The sequence below is a fragment of the Falco biarmicus genome, chromosome 1 (genome assembly GCF_023638135.1).
Source record: "Falco biarmicus isolate bFalBia1 chromosome 1, bFalBia1.pri, whole genome shotgun sequence".
Taxonomy (NCBI): Eukaryota; Metazoa; Chordata; class Aves; order Falconiformes; family Falconidae; genus Falco; species Falco biarmicus.
The window spans coordinates 107,201,906-107,212,027 of NC_079288.1; positions in this window are offsets into that span (position 1 = coordinate 107,201,906).

Below are 10,122 nucleotides of genomic sequence, written 5' to 3' on the forward strand. Positions count from 1 at the left end.
GCTGAGTGATGACTAAAATGGGCTTGTAAAGGGTATCTCATTTTCCTTCTCCCAAGCTAATCCCTCTTCCCCTCTCTCTGCCCTCAGACTGCAAATGCCTTAGAGCCACCATCAGAATAAGGACGATGCCCCTACCCCTCACTGAGGGCACACATGCTAACTGCACTGGGCAGAATCAGTCACACACAAATGTATTTCCCTTTCACATGCAAAATATGTCTGAAAGATCAAAACATACACTTCAAAATCTGGCCCTGCAAAATATTGCCTTTTCACAACATTCCTTCCATTTTTATGGGTTTTCCAAGGGCACCACATCTTGCATTCATGAGCTCCACAGAAAAACAGTGAATGTGGCCATGCCATGCCACATTTGCTAAGACCTGCCAGTACCCTTATGAAAGAAATGTGTTAAACATAAGGAACTAAATTTGAGACCCATCCTATATGATACTTTTTTTCCCAAAGTACAATGCAAACCACAAATTCAGATGACACATCAGCTACAACTTAGCTTGATTCCCTGGCTTACTCTCCCTAAAGAGGGGAGATCAGAGCAGACAAAGATTTTATTCATTTCAATTGATTGTGGCCTTCAGTGAAAAATGGATACATTAAAAAAAATAAAACCAACAACAAAACCCAAACACGAAAGAAGGCATCAATCTCAATATATTGAAATTCTGGTTCCACAGTAAATGAAGGGACAGAAGTCTAGTACACTTCAAGATATGCAACTGCTATACTTGTGAAAACCATTCAATTCCCACCCTCCTGGTAGGAAAGCACTGAAGCCCCATACACTTTGCAGCTTTTCAATGCAGCAAATAGGCATGTAGTCACCAGAAGGATGCACAAAACAAAGGGAAAGCTTCAAAACAGCCACCACGCTTGTTTGGCATTTTACATTCAAGAAATGTCAATATTGTACTCCCTGGATAGGGGTACTCTCTGTGATACCTTCTAAAAAAAAAAAAACAAACAAACCCAAAACCACACAAAACACCCAACAAAACAACAAACCCACACACAAAAAAAACCCCAAAACCACCAACAAAAACCCAAACCAGTCAGTCCAATGTTTTGCTTTGTTGGCATGTATCATGCCTGCAAGTCCACTAATCTAGTCTCACAAACTATACAAGTCCGTACACAAAGCAAATGGCAAGTTTCATACCTGCTTATAAAAGTATAAAAAGGAGGACCCAGGGAACAAATTGGTAGTCACTGCATAATGAACAATAACCCTTTTTGTCCTCAGTATGCTGACACATCATAAACACCCCCTTTTTTTGAGGAAGACCAAAACCAATGCCCTGAAGTCCCAGAGGGAGGGTGAACGTAATGCCAGAAAAAAGGGCTAGATAATGGGAAGACTTTCTTATATAGAATTTGTAACGTACCATTTATGAGGCTTTTTAAAATTAATTAGGTAAGTTTGACTGGAGTAACTAAATACTAACTAGACTAATGGTAAGTTCTTGGCTCAATTCAAGTGATACTGCCTTTTGTCTGTCACAAGATTTTGAGTGTAATACTACATAGAAGTGCTATAGCCACCTCTTAAAAAAACAGGTAAGTCAGAATGCAACACATTTCTTCACAGGTACATATTTGAAAGGTTAATTTCTAAGATGTCCCATTCCTTTTTTCATTCACTATCACCTGGCAATCAAATCCTGGTGCCTCACACCACTAAAAGTTTTACAACATTTTCAGGACAGCTGCTGTTGACGTACGAGTTTCTCATCATATATAGGTGTAAGAAAGCTCATTTGGCACAATTTGTCACCTGAGAATGTGAAAATAGGTCACATTAATAAAAGAAAGTGTGAGATCCTTACCACATTTTCTGTCAGCCAGCGGCTCATATGAAAGCCCTATAAACATAACGTGAGTACATCCAGGCAGAGAAACATGGGCAGTGAGACTGCAGCTATCAATTATTGAAGCAAAGTCTGCCTGGAGACAGTCATGCCAAGCACCTGAATCCACTTTAATGGTGGAAGTGGACACATATGCCTGGGGACTTCAAATCCTTTACGAGTAACACTCACTTAGGATATATGAACATAGAGCAAACTAAGGAAGATTGCAGTATGTATGTGGTGTTTGGGGGAGCGCACAGTTCAGCCACCTTCGCTCAGCCTGGCTGCACTGTGGCTGTTACCATTTAGCAATGCGCAGGACCTATAGTTCCATTTGCTGCTGCACAGATAAGAAGTCGGGACTTTCAAGTGATCTGGCATAAATTAACATTTCCATATCACAGCTGCTTGCTTTAATAGTACTTACATTAAAAGGCCTAATGAAAAGTTAAGTGAATAATGTTGCATGCTGGAAAAAGTATTCCTTTTGACAAACTGATTAACTAGAAAGTCTCCACCAGCACTTCTTGGATGCATTCCCAGGAAAATCTCTTGTGTTCCTGCTATTCCTCAACCTAGATAAATAAATGAATACAAAACATTACTCAATTATGGAGAAAGTTGTTTTCAACAACTGATAGGAAGCATTTTGGTAACAGTGTACTTGGTGTTAAAAAACCCCGCATATCTCAGCATTTAGAGAGAAGACATCATCTCTCATGTTATATTTGCTCTCAGCATTACAGAACACTTCAAAGTCCCCTATTCATTTGTGAAAAGCAGCCAAATATATAACACTGAAGAAAAAAATTACTCCTAAAATGATGTTTTTTCCTCTACCTATATTCCTTCATATGGAAAAGACAAATTTAGTTTTAAGTAAACTTAGTTTGAAAATATTCCAATCAATTCACACCTCCGTGCTTTTATAGAGTATAAATCTTCTGAGGTTTTTTTCATGAGGTATCATACTTGCTATCTGGAAGCACAAACTGCATTGACATTCGCTCCAAAAGGCAATCTACACCAGTCAAGGCAAAAGGAAACATCACACATACACTAACAAATTGTAATTGCAGAAACTTGTAGGCAAAAGCTTCACAAGATGGCAACAGGGGAAAAAAAGAAAAAATTCAGACACAAAAAGGTATTTAAGAGGAAATGAAAGAGGAAAGACTAGAGAAAAGGAGAAGAAAGAAAAATGAACACTTCGAAGAAAAGAGAGCTCTGGCAATTTACCAGCAGAACGCCTGACAGGAGAGAAGCAGAAAATTTGGCAGCCAAAGTTGAAAGAAAAGCCCCAGCAGGACTGAGAAAGGGAGGAGGGAAGACAGAGAGAAGGGGAGGGAGTGAGAGGAGGAGAAGGACAGATGCATTGTAGCGTTGTCTGGCCACAATGCAAAAACCTTCCCAGCCGCATGTGTTGTCATAGCTAGCAGGCAATGCAGACAAATACAACTCCTGAAGATTTGTCCAGGCAACACAGTTTGTGGGTTGAAAGTATCTGCAGCTCTTTTAGGAGAACCTAAATTAAGTTAGAATATGAGGGGTTTATTATGATTATACCCTAATTTTAGACCTGTAATGATAATCTACGTCTGTATGATGGTCCTGCTCTTATTCTGGTACAATTATTGTTGTGCTGTTTCACCACTTCCTGCTCTTCTGTTCCATCACTGGCATGGCCAGAGCAGCCAGATGCAGACTCTACACTGTGTCATTAACTCGTGCAGCATACTGCAATCTAAGATGTCTGCTTACATAAAATGAACTGATGGATACTTTGTCATGCTAAAATGCACAACAGCAAAACAGATATGCAATGGGTTCTCATAAGTGGAAACTGCAGAAGGTGGACAGAGCTGTGATTTGGGTTCCTTTACTACAGAATTTAAAACATTCCAACCCCAAAGAGCATATGATGTACATAAGAGTGATCAAGCTAAATTGCCAGGGATTAATCTGTGGGATTCTGGTACTAGCCAGCTTCATATGGTCCTCTGTAGGTATGCTGAGATATCTAAAGTGTGAAGAGCTATAGGTAGTCAGTCTTTCCCTGAACACAGATGCCAGGTTTGCTTCTACTGTCACCCCTTTTTCCTCTTGCTGGTGTTTTTGTTCTGTTGCTGGCAGCGTGTTCATAGCAAACTCATCTTGAAATGCACTTTTCCTGCGAAGTTTTATGGGCTATCCTAAGAGTGTTTCTGATGAGTATTCTTCTCAGCTTGTATTGGACAACCACGTCATGTGTTGCATGGATGCCTTTGGAGAACTTTATTCCTAAGAGTATTTTTTTCCTCCTGTGTAGTTCAGTAGCCCTTCATTCTTGATCTTCGGACGTGCTGTTTCTCTTTGCCACAGCATAATGGCAGAAATTACATCTCCTTCTGTGTTTAGTTTGCTGAAGCTCATAAAAAAACATAGATGCATTACGAATAGAACATTCCTGTAACGCCACCAGAAAGAATTGTTTTCTTTCTGGCTCCTCTTCAGCACTCAATGGTTAACAGGACCAGGCTGCCTCTTCTGAACAGAAAAGATATAAACAGAGCTCTTGGCCATGTACCACAAGAACTTCTGCCCGATCTGGTTCAAGAAATGTACTGTCTTTTGCAAGGGAGAGGGGAAGAAACATTATGGTAAAGTCTTATTTGGCTCTTTTCAGTAGAGCTGACAAGCTGTTGTAGGCCGAGTGACTGTAGGCTGAACAAATTGGCAAGAAAAGAACAGTGTTCTTCAAGATTGACTCTGTAGCCAAGTCTGATGGGTAGCATAACATACTGTATAGCCTCTAGTCAGAATAAAATTCATAAAATAAAATTTTAAAAAAAAACAACCAACAACCAAAAAAACAAAAAAACCAAAAAGCCAACCAAAAACCACAGCATGCAGTCATCAAATCTATTCACATGTTCAGGACTGGCTGCATAATCAAAGGAAAATTACTTCATTGGGCTCACTGCCCAATAATGAGCTGTGAAGGGTAAGATTTTTATTTCTTGGATTTAATTGCAGGCAATCAGGATGACATCTCTAACCCTACAAAGCTCATGTTCCTTGAGCACTTTACGATGACCTTTTTGTTCACCACAATCCTGGAAATATAGCAACACAAAGGAAATCCAGAAAACAAACAATGCTGCACATTTAAGAAGAAAGAACTTTCCTGATTTGGAAACTTTGCCAGCATTTTGTATTTGCAAAATTATTTTCCAGTCTACAATGTCTGCACTAGTTCAACATGCATCTGTGTTTTAACCCACATATCCTTTCACCTTATGACTATTATTTAACTTTCATTAGAGTGTTTCAAGCCAAACTTGGCTGAGGCCACACTATGAAGCAAGTGCACTCCTTATGAATGCCTACTGCCTTCCTCCACGCTCTGCTTACCCTTGGAAGAAAACAGGCACACGGGCAGAGAGAAGGTGCCAAGCAGCTTCCCCAGTCAGGGGAAGTACATCCCAGCACTCCTGGGAGATACATGTCTGCGTTGTTCTTAAAATTATCCAAAGGAACAGACTCCACAGCCACCTTGAATAGCTGTCTGCTTCAGGCCAGCTCTTCCTGACATCAGAATGTCTTTCCTGTAAACTACTTCTTTCCCTGTCCCTAGGGGACACACAGAATCAGTCAACGTCATCCTTCTTACATCCAGCTTTATCAAAAGAGAAAAGTTGAATCAAGCCTTCTATTGTCTATAAAGCAAATCAAAATCCTCCAGTTTTTCTAAACTCCTTACTTCCCTGACACTCTTCTCTGAGCTCTAACTTCTCTACCTTCAAAATGCTCACACACCATATTCCCAGTAAGATTCTAGCACTACTGAGCACAGTTACACATACATTCTGACAAATCACATATCTACTAACATACTCCAGAATTAATTTTATTTTTTCCAACAGCATCACTTGGTTGACTCATTTTTTGACTCGTTAAAACCTCCTTTCTATCCTTCTCCACAGCATTATTGTCTGCTTACATGGTCCCTTTTTTGCACTTGTACATTACATTTCTCCTTCACCACTGTTATAGTTTGTATTTGTGCATTGAATTTCATGCATTTGCTTAATATAATTTCATCAATTCATCCAACATTCTCATTTTCATAGCCTGAGTTGTTTCAAAACCCTCTCCATCTGGACTTCTTCCACAAATGTTTTACACCAGCTTTTCCACTGGTTATGCTCCAAGTCATTAATGAACTAAATTTTAAAACATGCTTAGGTTCCCACCTGAATTACCATTCCATTTGACATCTACATCAGTTACACAGTCTTGTTGTCTGTGTATATTCCACTAGACCTTAGCAAAAAGTTTTGAATACCAAAGTAGGTGCATCTAGTACAAGCACACAGGTGATGTACTGAGCAACACGGAGTGCAGTACATTGATGCAAAGAGAACAAGCGAAGACCTAAACGCAACAAAAGTGATGGTTAGATTCCAAAAACGTTCTGAACAGGAACTGAAAGTACTCAATTCTTTGATGGCTACCGTTCCCCAGGTCCTTTCCTCTTAACAGCACTTCCTTTACTTGCTCATCTCAAAACTCCCAAAATTGTATCACGACTGACTCAGTTCTTGGAGACAGCCACTGCGTTCTAACAGAAACTGCTTCAGCTCATCTTTCAACTGTTACATATTTCATCAAAATCTTGATGTATGCCTAAATTAGCTACCTATTCTTAAAGCTCTTTTTCAATATTTAGTTTGCCCTTTTAATTACTAGTTGTCAAAAGAAGGTTAAGGATTTGATTTATTTGCATGGTGCTAGATGAGATCAAATGTATTAAAAGGAATGTTCACAACATGTAACAGTTCTTAAAATTTGATGCTGGGACCAAAACAAAACTGCTAAACAAAAAAAATCTTGTTATTATCTCCTAATGAGAACCATGATTATTTTTTACATTTCCCTTGACAGTCTTCACCTTAATTAATTCTACATGGCAAAGTTAAATTATTCTGGTTGATGAAGATCATTCTGATTCAGAAATATACTTATTAAATGAAATTAAAGCATGGTGCTAATCAGGTGAATGAGCATATGTTACTAACCAAACATACAAACCCTAACAATGAGATAATGACAGGTATGGTGACAGATACAAAGCAGTGCTATTTAGAGCTAGCTAAAGGGAAAAAGCAATGTAGATGTAAATCTTTAAAATCTTCAGAAAGGACATACTTTGCTTTTTAGATCTTGTTTGATTTGTATCTCAAAAATAAGGTAATATCTGTATTGCAAACTAAAATAAACTAAAGAAGATAAACGCAGTAGACTGGGAGGTTGTACCAGAGACAAGAAAGACTCGCAGAGCTAAAAGCATGGCTTGCTGTTACATACTGCAAGGACATACGTGCTTCCGAAGTTTTGGTACATTCATCCCGTAAGTTATTCTCAAAACAAGTAAAGAAGTCTGAACTTAACACTATTTTCCAACTGACTTTCACTACATCAGGATAGATTTGTTAGATCTTGAGTCAAAGCAATCCTATTTAAGTGAATGTATGAGAATAACACTACGCAGGTAAGCAGATCCAGCAAAGCTTGCTCAATGACAGGTGTGGTGATTAACACCAGAACTATTTGCTTTCATTTGCATAGAACACAAGATTCTCTGGCTGAAACTATTTATAATTTTTCTTGGCAAACCTCTGACACAAGAAAGGGTTGAAGACCTGGCGGTTCAAATCTGTATCATTTCAGGATGAAAGCTGACACAGTAACTTTGCTCTTCTGAGCCAAAGAGATTTCTGGCCATAGCATAAGTACCTCTTGCAGGTCTGAGGAGATGGGAAAATTTCTGTACTTGCCTGTCCTGGGTGCCTACGACCTTAGCCCACTGGCTGGGGCAGTTGTGCAGCCTATAGGTAGTCACAGGCAGTTTACTAACCCTCAGTCATTTTGGAAAACATATTTTCCAGAGTGATACAGGTATGTTCAAGAACTCTCATGGCTTAAATTCTTGCATAGGTTTTCGAAGATGAGACATGAGCACAAGTAAAGAGTCAAGTGTTCTGAAATACTGTGGATTAAACACCTGATTATGTTATTTACTACTTTTGCATAGGAATTACTCATGGGTTCCCTGGGGAGAGGAAGAAAAGTCAGCTTACGTTTCAGAGAAATTTAAGCCCTATGCTTCTCCAAATATACAAGGGAAAATTCACCCAAATATTTTGCTCCCTGAAGCACCCCGCTTCCTGCCATTTCTTATTTTGCATGGGTTGTCCAAGGATGTAAATAAACCCAGATCTTATCTTCCAGGAGCAAGCACAGATTATATGTTAGAAAATAAGGTAATGGGGGAGCTAGAACACTCGCTTGCATCATATTATTGTCTTGATCCTTTAGGCTGTATTAATGGTCTGTTGAGGTACGCACTGAACTACAGCACGATAAAGTATATTAATTGGTATTAATCTCTTCCTACTCTGAAGAGATAAGAGTCTAAAGTAAGCGACACAAAAGAGGACAGAAGATGGATGCAGACTGTTCTATTATTTAAATTTGCATTCAGCTCAGTCTCATTTGCAGAATAATTTGCACCTATATTTTGCACCAGTTTGAGCCTGCATTTTTGGGTCTGCAGTTGAAATTCAGAGAGAAGGTGTAAACAAACAGCAGCACATCTGTTTAGATAGTTCAGATACTTGGGTAACTGTGCTTATATCTACATTAGCCATTCTGCACAGGAATAACTCATGTCCTGTCATTCTGTGAGTGCATTTTTATTCACATAAGTCATTTGGATGTAGAAGTATAGATCTGATTTTTTTTCCCATAATATGGCACTAAACATAAAAAAGATATATTCCAACATAGGTATAACTTCCAGCGAATTCTTCCAGTTTACCTTATCTGTCTACAATTAACATTGAATTGCCTTCACCATTTTTCAGTCTCAAATAACTTTGTACAGATAAGGACTGAAAAACTTAAAGTTTCAATTTATCATTTTTGGTGTAGGACCCTAATTTCATTCAAATTATAATGGCATTTTTATCACTATTGTCTCATTGATATTAAAAAATGGGATTTTCACATCCAGCTTTTAGAAAGCTTATGTTTTCATCTAACAGTGATGCCAGTGCACTTTGTCACACTGTGGCGTACGTTTCAGGAGTTCACATCCATCCCATTTGTCCTTCAATGATGACCATGGGTCACTACCATTCTTGAATACAATGAAGTGCATTTTGAACCTGTGGAGTGGAACTTACTGTTGCCAACATATTTTAAGAGCTATTTTGCCCTGATTTTTAATCTGTAAATACATCTGATTTTTGTGGCTGGCTTAACACAATCGTGAGACCCAGTGTTATATGTGACCTTCCCCCCTCCTCCATTTCTAAATGCAACAACTAACAGATATGATTGTAACATTCAAGATAGAAAGAGGGCACAGAGATGGAACACATCATATTGGCACTTAGTCTAACATATACTTTACAAGAACTACATGTTTTCATACGCACCATTGATTTACTCTGCCACTGTGCTAAGTTGTTTGATAAATACAGGGTTTCATGTATACCAGCACTGTTTAGAGATGTATTATTGGGGTGGATTCTTTTCCCTCAACAGTGCCTTAGGACAACTAAATATAGATGCCTAAAATGAAACCTAGTCATGATTTGCAAGTGTAACACCAGTCTGCATTAAAACCAGTGAGAGTTTTGGGTGCTCAAGAATACAGGATACTTTATATAAACCGTCACAGACAAGAATCACATTACCAATTACCAACTTGCCAAAATAAACAGGGAACAAGGAAACTGTGGAGTTATAGTAAGAAGAAACCTTACACAATGTGCAAGCCAAACTTTTTCTTGATTTTTGAAAGTCCAGCTGGCCCAGTAATCCCCACACCCACTCCGATCCCCCTCTTTCTTGCATGACTAGTAATCACAAGCTATTTTCCAATCTTCCAGGTAAATGAGCCTTTTCTTCCTCTTTCTTTTGAGAAAGAGAGAGAAGAGCTGTAAATCAGCTGGATGAAGCTCTGCACAGTCTTGGTGTGGTAGAGCACCCCCAAACTCCTGTTCTCCCCTAAGCTGTCCTCCTTTGCCTGTTCTACTGTCAGATAAAAAAGAGTGCAGCTTAAGCAATCCACCAGAAGGACTTCTGTCCAACAGTAGGATTAAACTTCATTTTACAAGGTTCCCAGAAGCAATCTTTAGGATTGCTTTTTTCAATGCCACCTCTGCGATATTCTGTAGAGCAGCTGATCAATAAGGGATGTGGT